The 15,636-nt window shown below is 39.8% G+C and overlaps 1 long non-coding RNA gene across 1 annotated transcript in view; it reads left to right on the plus strand.

The window, feature by feature from the left end:
- Nucleotides 1–687: 687 nt before the first annotated feature.
- The window catches only part of LOC126921698 (uncharacterized), a 44,898-nt gene continuing 29,949 nt past the window's right edge, over nucleotides 688–15,636 (plus strand). Inside the window, exon 1 of the long non-coding RNA XR_007712522.1 lies at nucleotides 688–1,662. This is a non-coding gene — a long non-coding RNA (uncharacterized LOC126921698). The remainder of the gene's footprint in view (nucleotides 1,663–15,636) is intronic.

Below are 15,636 nucleotides of genomic sequence, written 5' to 3' on the forward strand. Positions count from 1 at the left end.
CTATATTACGACTTACGTCTACCTTCATTTAATTCTTTTGCAGCCTCACTTTCCCTCTCGCGAAAGTCTTAATTACATCTCCTGCGATATTTCTTCCATATGCTTAAGCTAAAGAGTTACTCGCCTTCTTCTAAATTGCAATGAAATTTATTTCATCTACTTATGTCTTTAACTTTATTTCACTTTTTATTTACACCTTTAATGAATGTCTTCATTCTTGAACGATTATTTTTAATTGTAAAATTATTACAGCAAAGTTTCTGCTTTGTGTCTATTGCGTTTTTGTTTTTGTAGGACGTAAAGTGAGTTGGTAATATAAATTCATTAAGTAATATTTTACTATAAGCTAGATAAAGTAGAAAAGAGGAATGAGAAGATTATTTAATAATAAGTTATTATGGTCGTTATAAATGTTACAAGCACATACGTAATACATGTGTAAATAATATATCAGACGTTATCACATAGAAGTAATTTATGAAAAAAGATTCTGATAATTTATCGAAAAGATAATGGGTTAAAAGATAAAGGATATAACTAAATTATTTTACCCTCTGAGGAAAATTGTTTTTCATTAATTATAGTTAACAGAAACACATATTTTAAATGTAAAGTAAATGTAAAAAAAATGTAAATATCGCAAAGACAAAATGCGACAAAATATTAGATGAATGTTACCGAAAACAAATAACTTTATCTTCTACTTAATTATATATTAACTTATCAAAATACAATGTTAAATATATCTACGCAACATCAAGGGCGAAAATGCTAAGAAGAAATGAAGTCTCTTTACGATATTACTCTTAGTACGAATTTGTCAAAAGTATTCATGTACAACGAACCTAAAGAAATTTCTAGATTTCTCTTCTATCGACCATTTGAACTCTTACGAAGTCGCTGCATGTTTAATAAAATTATACAATCGAAAATAATAAATTATTCATAATAGATATTAAACTAGTAGGCTGAACGAACTTGCACTCTTCATCTTCCATTCCTTTATCTTTTTCGTTAAATTTCAATCCTTAATCCACTTTGGCGCTCTCTTCTGCAAGAAGCTAAGGATACCATCAGTTCCACCAAGTGGAGAACTCGTGAACTTCTGCAGCATCCTGCAGACGCTTGCAAGGTCTGCACGCGGAGCACGGGGTACGATGGAGGGGGTTGAGCTGCAGCTTTATTGGGGGTCCAACAATGATCGGTTGCTCCACCATAAAAGGTCGTAGCTGTACTAGCACGCCATGCCTCCCTTTTCAACTCTATCTCGTTCCGGTTCTTCGCCAGCTCTATGCAAATCGTTCGGCGACCAGGCTCAAGATCGAAGAACGCGCTGCGCTGCTCGATCAGTTGAAAATCGGCCGCTGTTCGACACACTTGGTTTTCATAGACGGTGACGAACTCGTGAATTTGTCTGATAGTTGCTTGGAAGACGATCGTACAGCCATGCCGAGTAAGACGGTGTCGGGACGTGGACGCGGAGAAAAATGGCGGGAAAAATCGGAGCGTGCGTGGGCGCAGGATCGATGAAGAGCGCAAAATGGCGACGCGAGAAAGCAGGCAGAGAGAATTGACGAAGAAGGGAGAGGGTTCGTCGAGGAAGGGGATGAAGGAGCAGTCGAAGGGAGCGCAGGCGGTTTGGAATGGGTGACTAGGAGAACGGTGAGTATCGGAGGTGTAAAAAAAGAGAAAAAAAAGAGAAGGAAGAGGGAAAAGAAGGGAAGGAGGGAAAAAATTGAAGCCACCGTTGAAATCGAACCCCTTTCTAGGTCAAGGATGCCGAGAGTGAAAATCAAAGAGCGCCTCCGCTCTCCGATCGTAGACGGTCTCGGTTATACTCTTCGTTTTTTTCCCCTCTTCTTTTGTCCGGCAAATGAAATACCATTGTATGAATTCCGTATATATACTCCGTCGGCCGTCGTGTTATGATATCGTTAAATTTATCGATAGAGACGAGAGCCACTTTGATTGCAGTACGTATACGCTTAAAGCGAGCTAACCGTTATGCAAAGCTATTCTTTTTGCTCGGCCATGCGAAATTTTTCTTCAGATATATCGACGTTTATCGTTATGTTCGTTTGCATTATTAGTGCTCTCTATTCGGATCGTTATGTTCCTTTTCGTTTTTCGTTTAGACAATCGTATTTGGATTTTCGTGTGCAGTGTTCTTTTGAAGAATTTGGAATCGCTGGAGTTTTAGCGAAATTGTAGAATCTCTTACAGCCTAACTCGGTTGAAATTTCTCTAGATCTGTAAAGTTATTTGCCTAGTTTTGATCTCCAAATTGATAAAAAAAAGTGGAGCAAAATTTGAACGAAAAATACTTCGAAAATACTGTTAGCTTACACATTTCCATCGATTCTAATTTATTCATAGAGCATTCCGTCGTTTGATTAATTTCTTTTATACTGAGAAATATTTTTATATTAGCAAGCAGTTATCTTCGCTATTCGTTAATTTATTCCTATTTTAAACATAAAGATAAAACACATAATTGTTGAATGAATTAAACATAAAACGATGAGGATGTACTTGATTCGATCGGAAGAACTTCCGCATTAATGAAATACTATAAATTCTTCTACTTTCTATACCAGAACTGTTTCTTTACCATTAACATAAGAGAAGTCTTGCATTTTTTAAATAACATCTTCATATATCATAATAGTATCTGAAGAAAGAAAAGCAAAATTTACATTCGATGGTAAATGTGTTAATAATTCTCATCATTTATTAATTATTTCCCCTGTTCACCCATTCGATCTTTCTAACGTGTCGTTCCCATCTTTCGTTTGGACAAAAGCTATTAGTAAATCGCGGATATTTATGCAAATTTCCATTCTCATGAATATAATTTGAAAAATGAGACCTGTTTTTATTCATCAAACGTACGATAGCAAGGAATTGTATATTTTACTGATTCTGAACATTTTTAACCCTTTGATAGTGTCAATCCGAAAACTCGGACAAGTTGTTAAATATCAAATCTTAAATGCCACAGTCCACGACGGGATCATAATCTTCATATCTGATATCGGAATCAGATTTTCATAATCAGAATTTTGTCTAAAATCGTTCTAAATTCTTTCGTTATTTTATTACACTGTCGAAGAGTTAAATATCACGTACGTAATCTGTACAATTCCACGTGTTTAAAGTTCTCGCAAATACATAAATATCCATTAAACTAGTACAAAACACGAGGTTAAAAAAATAAATACATTGTCGATTAAAAAACAGAGCAGAAGCAGATGCTTCCAATTGGAAGTCGTTAGCGACTTATTCCCCTTCGACTTCCTCCTTTATCTCGTGCACGAGAAACTCAGCAATTCCGTATGCTCCTTGGCTCTAGACGGATGTCGGTCCACCTTGTGTCTCGACGTGAGATTCATTAACTTACACGGGCGCGGCAACCCGTTCAGTCCGCTCGAACTCCACGGAAAAGTGTAATCGACAAAGTTTATCGAATGGCAGAAGGGTACGAAAAGGGTCGTGGACGTGGGACGAGTACGTGGCAGCGATTTTCCCTCGTTCCTCTGGAGAGTAGCCGCGTCGCTCGTGGTTGGTTACCGCTGCTCGTTTCCACGACAGCTCGTAAAATAGGAACGGTACGCCCACGAGACTAGGCGAGAACCATAGACTCCGAAGGCTCGGTTAATTAGACACAGAATCGATCTTTGCCGCTGTGCCCGTAGTATTTATTAAAAGGCGACGATACCTATGCAGTTGATGGTTAATGGCGATAATTGTCACGGACTTCGTCCTCGAGATCGTTGGAACTTCTATATGTATGCACTTCTGTTCAAGATACATTACTAATCTCATACAAAACGTGGTAATTGCGTTATGGATATTTATGCAAATATATATCATGATGGATAATGGATGGAAAAATAGGATCTACTTAGAGATATAATTTATTCAGCAAATATTTTAATGAGTATCATATTTTGGATATTTTGTGTATCTTTTGTGTTTTGTACCACATATATTCCATAGATTTTCTTCAAATTTCTCCTAAATAAGCATGAATTGATTTAAGTTTTTGTAAGTGTGCTAATATTTATGAACAGCAGAGTGGAAAACGTGAGCGTGAACAGAACGTGAAAGTATATTGGATATATACAAGGTGATTTAAGAACGATACGACTGAGTGTCGAAATTTGTCTGGTAGTGCGTGTACAAAGAGAGACAGGGCGATAAAGATAGATCAGTTTCAATAATACTCAATGTGCTTATTAAATTTGCTTTAGCATGAAAAGTGTAAATCTGTCGTGGTAAATGAAGTTCCTGGATTCTTTCATGAAATTTCTTTGAAGTCGTTCATGAAATTGTGAAATAATTTTTCAAATAATTACAACTACTGGCGATTGCTTTTATGACGAAGCAGTATTAAACAGTTTAATATAAGAATAGAACAAATGCGAAGCCTGTCATTCCCGTAGTAGATGTGTATGAGATATGCTTTACTTCAATATATGTAATTCTAAATAGAAGAAATATTTCGTTATTTTATACCATTCTCTGTGATAATACATACTTAAATTTATATCGAGAAACGAGTGTTAGTTTTATGTTGGTAAAACACCAGTCGTAAAAAAATTAATCTATACGTAATGGAAAATGAATCCGTCACATAATTCTTTGCAAAAAAGTCATTAATTCTACCAAAACAATAAGCGAATAATATATATTTCTTAAACGTGGCAATACAACGGAATACAATCGAAAATGAAATATCCAGGTAACAATAGTTTAATTATTTCCATTTCATTCGGCACTAATTTAATACAAATATCCCTCGTTATTTGAAACTATGAATTTCATCGACAAAGATTTCTAAATCCAAACTAAAAATATACAGTTCTGTTCGCGTCGCGTATACATATACTTAAAAGAAAAGTTCATTCCTCTTTTACTCCCCACGGTACGGTCGGTCTATAGAAACAAAAGGAAACAAGAAAAATGAAGAGCGCCGACGCGCAAGAGAGCAGAGGTGGCCACGTTGAAGGTGTTCACCGCTTAAATCATCGTGAATTCAATTACGATCGCAAGCGACGTTTCAGCGGTGGTTCCAAAAGCTGTGCTTTTTAATAACTTTGATCGTGGCGCATTGTCCCGACCTGGACGTCGGTCAATTACGCCCACCTATCTTATTTACACTCCTGTTCGAGCTGTTTTCTCTGTTTCTTTTCAGCGAGAGAGAATGTTCGTCGCGATAACGCGACGACACGACGTTTTCGCGATAGTCACGTAAAAACAGAAACAGCACGCCCGCGAGACCGCGTCTCGGGTTAATTAGATATTGAATTAATACTCCTAGGAGATACTCCTGGCACGAGTCAACTCGCATAACTCGCGAGAAAGCTTTTCCCCCAATCCTCTTTCGTTTCTGTCCTCTTCGATACTCTTCCTACGCTCTCACGCCCTTCTCTTCCATGGATCGGCCTCTTCTTCACGAGGATTTTAATTACCGGCGTATCCTTACTCTTAATTAATTATCGGCTCGTGCAACGCCTCTAAATAATTTTAATTAAAGTCGTTGAACGGGCCCGAGCCGATTACGAAATTTAATTACCCGCTCGCTGTTAAGTGGTTCGATGCCTTCGCAGCCCAAGCGATAAGAACGCCAAACGAGGCCCTCACTCAGGAATTTTGACCACGAATTTTGTTTGGTACTTGGCTTTCTAATTTTTTTACACCTCGAAGAGCTTCGTTACGTTTGAGAAATTCTCCCTTTTGAAAGATATTCGTTCTATTTGGAAGATACTTGGGTTAAGATATATATACATCGGGGATATTCATCTGTTGGATTTTGGAGCAAGTTTGGGTGAACTTATATTTGAAAATTCGTAATTTACTCAGTAGTAAAAAAATCTCAATTTTTATTACTTTGTGATGGCTGTAACGTTTGATATGGATTTTTTGGTGAAATTTCAATCATCTATTCATGGTGAGAACTTTCGATGATTCTTTTTCAAAGGTGTTGCGTTGATAGTTTCCTCTTTGGTGTTAAATCTTCTTGATACCGATCGATTATGCTCTTAAAGAATCAGATAATCCGCTAAAAACTGGAAGTCGTTCGATAACTCCTGGGTATAACGCCTCGAAGCAGTAGAGCACCCGTATTATCCAGTAACCTTCATACATACCGCCTAACCTGCTTCATTTCTCACTGCAAATTACGGCGGCGCTCTTTCCAGTTAGTACGCATATTTTGTTAATTCAACTAAAAACCCCTGATCTCATTAACCCGTCCCACGTAACGTTCCGCGGCGCAGTTACCTTCAGAAGAGTTCCAGCTTATTTTTTTTTCTCGCATGCCACGCTCCCCCTCCACGTCCCTCGACCTCAACTCTTTTTAATACCGAGTACCAATTAGGACAACGGCGGAGTAAGTTCTGGTGCCCCTCTTGAGCCGCCATAAAGCTGGATAGTTGGCGGGCGGTGGTAGGGGGCCCCTTTCTCTCGTTCCCGACTCCAGATGGGGGCTTCTCCCGAGGGTGGCGGCGGTGTTGGTTGAGCCAAAATGGTGGCTCCGTAGCGGGGTGACCTCCGTGCACGGTTCGTAATGGCGAAGTTTACTTTGGCCATTTGTATCGAGGAAAAGGAGCGAGACGGATGGACGCTTGCGGGACGGAGAGAACGCAAACGACACGAGGTGAAACGAGGAGAAGAGGCGGCTAGAGGAGAACAAAACGCGGCATAGAATGAGAGAAGAAGTGGGTAGATAGAGAAAGACGATAAAAACAGTAGAGGAAGGGAGAAAGGGATAAGAGCAAAGGCAAAGGGGGATGAAGAGAGACGAGGAACAGGTCGAATCCTCGGTCTCCGAAAAGGAGCGAAGGGGGTTGAAGCCAGGCTGGCCATAATAATTCACGATATAAAGCTAAAGTACCTTGGCCGGAGGAAAGTTTCGGGGTGGTGCACTGGGCGTCCGACGTCGATAAATTAGCTTACACTTTTTACATAATGCGACGACGAGGGCCGAGGAGATGGAAGAAGCAGCAAACCTCTCCCTCTCTCTCTTCTATCCGTTTCTACGGCTTCCACCAGAAGAGACTGGAGGAGCTCTGGTGGTTGGATCAACGACGAGGGGGCGGCTGACGGTCCTCGTCCTCGCGTACAGAGGTGTACCTAACTACCTCAAACTCGTCTGCCTCCTCGGGTCAAATTAATTCCGGTATTAAAATTTGGCTTGCAAATATTCCCGACCCGCGGCTATACGCGTGTGCCGGGACACACGCACCGGTCGAGCGTGTGCACTCTTCGTCGTTCGACAACGTGTGCATTCATCTACCGTTCCGGTTTCCTCTGACCACGCACACGTTCGCTGGTAGCGCGCGCGTACACTACCGTTGTCCACGCGTACCTATCCATGTACGCACGTAATTTACATCTGTTATTATGGAAAAGGCCTCGTCTCCTTCCACTCGCTCCGCTCGCTCGACCGCGTTTCGATGTTTCAACTGTCCTGTAGAAAGTGGAGGAAAACGCCCCCGGGGCCTGGAAATTTTAGTCGGCAATGAACGACGCGCTCACTCCCTCCCTTTTTTACCTCTTTGCCACTTTTTCTCACAATTTCTTGTCTTTTTGCGAATAATTTCCTCTGCACGACGGTTGTAATGTTTTGTTCGAACTACGGTTTGTCGTTAATCGAGTTTGAATTCTCCTATCAGTTTTGGAATTCTTTATCTTTCGTCTATTCCGAGGATTTGTGCTTGCTCTCCGGCGTTGTTTCGTTAATAAACATACATTTTTGTCTTTAGATCGGACTGCTTTCGGGCTTGTTTCTGGAAAAACATCCGGCTGGTATTTTTGATTCGCGAGCATATTCGTTCGTTTCGGCTATCCCGTGATTTTTACAGGTTTTATGATAAGACAATGCAGTTCATGGTATTATGGAAATATTCACAATTCTGGAAACACGAATATTAAAATCGTAAAGTATATTAATGTATTAATGAAAAAAATGATAATCTCTATTGAATTTTTAAAAATACGAATAATTACTTATTTCTATTCCGTGAGAACTTTTTTTAATTAAACAGTTTTTTATTATATTTATTGCACAAGCATAAGATATAGGTACTTGCAAGAGATACGTGTTCCAAGTTTTTCCGATACGAAACAATACCTATTTTCATTTTAACTTGCACGTCGCAATAGATAAAATATTTAAATGGTCTAATTTTGCTTTATAATCTTTCATAAATAAATATTACATTTGTATCTGAAATACAATCCGCCATAAATCTACGTATTCCCAGACACGTTTCTCTAATCCGCGCTGCAAAATTCATTCATTAAATTAAATTCTTAAAAAATTCTTAAGCCAAACAGATCTCTTTCAAAAACTAAAAACTTATCTTAGAGATAGAAAGAAGCTATTGATTAGAAAATAATGAAAACGACGCAAGTGAACCAATCTGACAAAATTCTCATCATTAACGCTCTTGTTTTCTCTACTCAACGTAAGTCTTTTACTCTCTAATACCTTCTGTAATTAATTCTAACCAATGCATAAACACCTATAAATTACATAAATCCTGCGATCGCCTCCGCCCAAAACGTGTGCTCATAATCCACGCACATCGGCATGCGTGAAATCACGGTCTCGCGATCCAATCAGAGACGATCGATGCGTGCCGATATGAGGCGTGCGTGTTAATATAATCGCGGCATTGAGAACACCCGTCACCGTAGATGTACGCGGGTGAATTCTCATGGAAATTTTCATATTCATGTATTCATTGTTTATTGGCGTGTCGGGCCGCTGCGGTGCTCGTTCCACTGTAGTTGGAGAATGGGACAGTCGGAGGAACGGAGAAATAACGTTACAGGCGACAACGTAAGAACAACAAGGTGCGTTCACAAGGGAACTCCGCATATCCACAGCTACATTAACCCATCGTTACGTATTCGTCGGTATGCTTGACCTGCGATTGCTTGATCGACCGGAAATGCCGATGCGCGATTACTGTTTACACGAGAGTTTACGCCGATTGAAAGCATCCGTGTGCGCTAACACAGTGTACTTTGCGCGAGAGCCTGGAAATTGGCGCTCCGTGTCTTACTTCTTTGCATAATGACCGATCGATTCGTTTTTCCGATATCGTTGCAACGTGAAACATGTTTAATCTGTTCTCCATTGAGTTCTTCCTTAGATCATTAGGTGTTAATGCAAAATTTCATTTGCGATCTTCCTTTCTCGATCAATTTATATCATCGAATTTTGTCTCTTTACACTGTGGCTATGAAAGAAAATTCGCCAAATGTTTCCTTCGTCACTGTTTGTTTCCTTTCTCGATTCTAAAATTTTGTATAATTTAAAGAAATCGACGTATTAATAATTGCGACAATTTACCATTTGATTCTTCAGGGATTAATCAAAAACTTCTGTACTTGCAAACATGCTTTTTGAAGTCCGTACGTCAAATTAAATCTTTAAGATTCTTAAACTAACTGAATCCTTTACAACAATTGCCATTGAACGAGAAACACGGCTTCGCTTGGTAAGTCGGCTTTGAGAGCATGGTTTTTGGCGCCATTTTTTTGGTCGAATGTAGATGTTCGATGGTTGCGAGGGATATTTGAGACTGGATATTTCGAGGATTTAGCCATGTAGACTTTGTCCTGTCGAACATTTGGATTTGTTCATGAATTGTCGGTTTTGTTAAATCGTTAAAAAATTGAGATCATGTCTCTTTTTTGTACTTTATATCGATTTTGTTATTCATATTGCTGTAAAAATTGTTTTCAATAGTAAATTATTGACTACCTATAACGGATAAATTTTTGCAATAACATATATTTGCCGTTAAAACTGTTTTGATTAAAAATTGTCGCCATTTAATAAGCACAAGATGAGGATTAGCGTCAAATATTGTATGAAAATATAAATATTAAAATTAGTATGAAAACGTGTTATTATTTATCACATGTACCTACATAGTATGTATGTAATAAAAATCGCCTAATATGATTACATATATAATATAAGTATCATATATTATACAATATATTATAAATATATTATAAATATATTATACAATATATATTTACACATTTTATATACAATACATATATGTGTATATTTGAGGAGTAAATTTATATTATATATATATCTATATATATATATAGATAGGTTTATTATATATATTGTATATACTATATATTATATATTACATATACAGGTTTATTTACTCCTAAAAAAAAATATAACCGCTAATAGAGTCTAAATCCGCGAATGCGTTTCGAAATTTTTCGCTCCAAAGTCGACTATCATATTTTAATCCCTTTTTAAAGCAAGTGAAACAGCAGCAGCGTAGCAGAAATATTTTAAAGTGTCCCCGAACACCGATAAAACAATTTATTCCCCTCGCTAGATCGATAACAATAGAAAGTTGATTATTTGACACGCAGGTTCGATTAGATGGGCCTCTGCCGGTCGATCGGTCAAAACAAAAAGAGGAAAAGGGAGGGAGAGAAAAAAATACCGCTCCATGGGATTGAAATTATTCGAAAAAAATATGTATTCGTGCGACGAATCCTGGGCCGCTTTGTCGTACATTTTAATACAGGAATTTTCATGCCGCTTAATGTAAGCCCCGGGCTTTAAGCCCAGTGCGATCTGCGCGTTCTTTCATCGGCCAGATATTTATTATTTTTATACCGCCATAGCAAAAACCATCCCGTTTTTCCCTGCGCCACCGCTTGGAAATGCGCGCATCCACCTCGAAATTCTTCCGGGAATGGATCGTCACGCCCGCTTCACCAAGATCAAATGAGAATTTCCGTCACACAGCTTTGAATCCTTCATTTTGTTTAATTTCTTTGTCCCGCGTTTCAACCGTTAACTGTGTAACTTTTACACGATTTCTATGTACTCGCGCCCATTCTCGGTCTGGTTCTTATCGTTCTTACTTAATGTTTGTTTGGCCGCGGACGACAGGTTTCCGATGTTTGTCCTCTCCGCGGGACCAAGTCGTCGTCGTAGTCGTCGCCGTCCTGCCTCGTGACACGTGACAGCACTTTGTTTCGAGGGACTACGAGAAATTCTCAGATTCATTATGTTTCCAAGTCCTTTGACTCTTTGCTGTTGATAAGCGCGTCAGTCTCCGTCCTCTGGCCATCTCACTCCTTTCAGCGGAAATTTCTTTCAGAGGCCACTTAGCGCATGAAACGATTACCTACCCCCCGGAGTTTTTATGATTGAATTCCCGCGACGTTATCGTACCTTTTGCATCGCCAACTTTCTGCCCAGCCTCTTTATTGTCCGCAGCAACTGGGATTTTCGATGATATCCTAGCGATGCCGGCTAACCTAACGTTCCGTGCAACGTGCCAGGATTAATAAAAAATATCCTGTCAATGTTGTTTCGTGAACATCGAAAGATCGAAGAATGTGAATCTGCTTATTACAGTTGCAAGGGGATAGTGAACATTTTGTAATTAATGGTTGTTCGATTTTCTCGTATGCTGTACGAGGTGTTTAAAGTGAATGTATGACGTAGTTTGATAAATTGAAAAGTTATTTTAATTGAGACTGTTCGATGATATTTATTGTTAATATTTACGCGATTATAATTATTATAATCGAACTTCGATTTCTTATGTACGATATAGAAGCCTTGATTTATAGCCATTACGTAACATTTTCTCTGAAGATTATTTCGAATCGTACAGAGTACAGTTGGCAAAGTAAGCAAGTTATAAATAATTAATAAGACATTAATTTGTACTTAATAACGAATATTAATCAACAGTCGAATAGTTTGAAAAATGCGAAAATTTATTATCATCTGTTTCCGAATTAAACGGGCAAAAGGAAGGGAGAAATGCCACTAAATCTCGTTAGTTTACAAAAAGAGCTTAGCATGTGGTAAGCGAAATGCTTAGCGGGAAACACGGAATGCGCGATGCAACAGATCTTTTTTCGTGGTTCTCAGTCATAAGACATATCTCACGGCGCGGCGGCGACAAGTGTAAAGGGTCGTTTGTAAACGTCGACTTACGGATACGCGTGCGCTTGGGCGCGCGCTCGTGGGCTAGCACCCTTCCCGCGAACGCACACACGCACGGGTAGATTTCCTCTTGGCCATTTTTAACGAACTTTTTCCGAAACTTCAATCTATATAACTCATTCTCGTGCAGACGGCACATTCATTTTTCCACGGTAGTTGAGCGTTTACATCGTCTGCGTCTCTTCACCGCCCACTGACCACCCTGCATAAGTAATTTTCTGCCCTGCATAGGTAATTTTCATGACGACCTCGTAGTTGTCGGCGTTGTTCAAGCTAATGTCTAGCATCTGAATAAACGTGTTTATTCTCGAGGGAATTGCAGGAAATACACGGTTACAGTGCACCACCGACAGGAACGTTGGCCGCTCGGTTTTAGCAATCGATAAAAGGCGCTATTCTCCAACCGTTGTGTATTATGTTTCCGCGTGAAATTAACGGAGGAACATAATTTGTTCTCAGACGCGTACAATGCAGTACGTGATTGAATTTCGCGATGGAGTAACGCGGCGTCCAGGCCGTCAGACGATTTTCATTGGGCTTAGAGAAATTCGAACGTGGTATCTACATAGTAAAATAGATGATGTGTGTATATCGCGTGTGTATTAACGAGAATGAGATTACTATTGAGATTAAAAGGAATACTTTCTATTGATGAAAATCGAATTGATGGCTTCTGTAAAATCAATTTCACGTTGATTGACTTTTCTTAATTACTTACGTCGTTGTACAGATTACTTCGTTTTTCTTTTATTTTACGTGCTTGGTACTCGACGTCGCGTGTTTCTGGAAAAGTTTCCGCGATTCTGTAAATGAAAGTAAAAATATTATTATTTTTCTTAAAGTAATAAAATAGAAAAAGATAAAATTTGAGAAAAATACGAAATTACGAGATTGTAATTTTATCGATGAAAACAGCCGAAATAGATATTAATTATTCCATCACTGATAATTTCATCACGTAACGAGCTTAAACGGAGCGAATTATACTATCGGCAATAACGTAATCTTATAACAACGGATACTTCTAGACAAATATCTGGTCAACGTAGCAAAATAAACTTTGATTTCAATTTTTAATGAGTGCTAGATACGCTCCAAAATCCATGATAATGGGAATCAACGAATACGTTCCAATTAGCAAATTTTTCAACAAACTTCGAATAGATCCTACCTCATTCTGTATTTTTAAAGAACATATTCATCTTTCTGGAAATAAAAAGAGTTATTTCTATAAAATTCAACCTATGATTTCAACCAAGTCGCTAATAACCTACTATAGCGGCGAACGCGACAATTAAAAAATTATAACATCAAAAACTAATAATATTATGAAAATATACGTTTCACTGATTCTCCATTCTAGAAATGATGCATCGTTCATTCAAAGATATACTGTTGAAAATGACGAAATAATTCGAATAAATTATGAATATTACTCGACGAGAAAGACATAATCTGTCTGACTTCGCATCAATTTTACCGTAAAATTTCCAAGAGTTCCGAAGCAATTTACCATGAAAAGCCGTATACACAAGAATTTTAACATACGATTACCCGACTAAACATCTCATACACTTGGAGAGTCGTGCTTCCAGAGACTGGCAAAGGGTCCTAAACATAATCTCACTTAAAAAAGCAAAACCCGTGTGTTTCGTTGCTTTTGAAGCGTCCTTAAACGCAACGGGCGCGCAGCGCGCCGCGAAATTGCAAAATGACGAGCGCTTACAGTTCCTCGAAAGCGTGGCGAAGAGAGCGAATTAGCTCTTTATCTGAGCCGCAACGGCGCGCGACAAGAGATATCGGATACCCTTTCCAGACAGGAAACGCTGCAAAACACAAAGGAACTTTCGAAGCGTTTGCCAGAGCGCGCCGCGCGTATCCCGCGATCGTACGCGTGTGTGTATCGAGCGGGCTGCGTGCTTCAACGATCAGAAACGCGCTATAAAAGCGCGCGGATGCGGAGGAAGGGAGACAGAAAAACAGAAATAGAGCGAGAAAAAGAAAGAAACGCTTGTGCCCGGTCGCGTCCGTTTCCAATCGGCCGAGCCGGTTGCGCGGCGAAATAAAGTCGAAGGGACGCGCGGCGGACATGGTCCGGCGGAGTCGATCAAAAGGAGAGAAAGAAGGAAAGACCAGGCTCCGCTGGTGTGTCCGGTCGCTCTCTTACGGAGAAACGAATTTACCCGGGGATACCGCCTCGTTTCCAATTGATCCAAGCCGCTCTTCTGGGTCGTGATCAAAACTCCGCCACGCTACCGAATTTGATCTGCTGAAAGCTTCTTGTAATTGGACGTAATGCCCTCGTCCCGGGTGCCGTGTCTCGTTCGACCAACGAGACCGAGGAAAAAGGGCTACGAACACGTGAAGAGGGGAGTAAGAGGGTGAGGATCCCGGTTGGAAAAGCGAGTCGTAGAAAAGCGCTCGAAGGAAAGGGGCGAAGAGGTGGGTGGACGAGGGTGGCCGTCACCGGGGGACCAGGGAGAAAATAAGAGAGAGGGCCGCTACGAAACGAGCCGTCCGAGACGGCTGTTACGAATTCGATTGTCCTCCGGCTGGACTCTATTCCTTCCTACCCTTGCTCCCTTCGTTTTCTGTTTTTCGCTCGTTTCTATCCTTGCCTTGGAAATATCCCCAGCCCCTATTTTCTACGCAGTCCGGAGCAACCCTCGCGGGCACCCGCTACCTCTCCCGAGGAATCACTTGCTCCGGCATAACGCCGCGCGAAACCTCTCCAAACAAAGTCTCGGCGCGTTAGGGGACGGCATCAATTTTTCGCTCGTTGCACCTGCGGCTTTCGGGGCCGGTTCAGCACCGTACCGTTCGGAGGAAGCCTGTTCGACCACCGATCGTCAACCGGTCTAAAGCTTAAGGGTGACGTTTCGTTATACCGCAAGAATAAAGGAGATAGGTGACACGCGACCTCGATCACTCGATACGTGACACTGTGCGTTGGATACGCGTTGAACTAATGGCTTCAAATTTGACTGGTTTAACAGGTTCGGATAGACTTTTACGATTATGCATACTCATTCGGATGGTATTAATGCTTTATCGACAAGGTTTTGGTGCGAGCAAGTTCAAATTGTATTTCGTATCAAAGATTTTGATATGACAGTTGAAAAGTATATTAAAGAGGCTCTGATCGCTTTTTTACATTACATGTTTAACATTATTGGAAGTACTTGTATCTCATGTTTGCACATTGCAATGCGATTAATTTGCACGAGATGTCAATTGAAGCGCGTCGTTGTTGATGTATTGATCAAAAATAATAAAATTTTGGAGAGACCTTTTATAGTATCTAATTTATTCAAAAAGCGTATGTAAATTTTTGTGATGTGAAAATACATTTTAATGAAAATTTGACCAATAGCGAGCGTATTAAGTATCGGGTCGGTGTAGGTGTCTTGTTTGTTGGTTGATAACTTGATTTTGAAATCACGTAGTCCGAGTTAATTATCGCTGGAGTCCGAAATACATTTTTTTAGTTTTGTTATGTAAAGAGATGCGTTAAAGGAGAAGTTATCTGGTCCGTGAAAAGGTGTTTTATCCGACAAAAATTACCGTCTTTAAGATCTCAGCGGACGGATTACAGTGGATGCAACAAGTAT

This window comes from Bombus affinis, chromosome 11 (genome assembly GCF_024516045.1).
Source record: "Bombus affinis isolate iyBomAffi1 chromosome 11, iyBomAffi1.2, whole genome shotgun sequence".
Lineage (NCBI taxonomy): Eukaryota > Metazoa > Arthropoda > Insecta > Hymenoptera > Apidae > Bombus > Bombus affinis.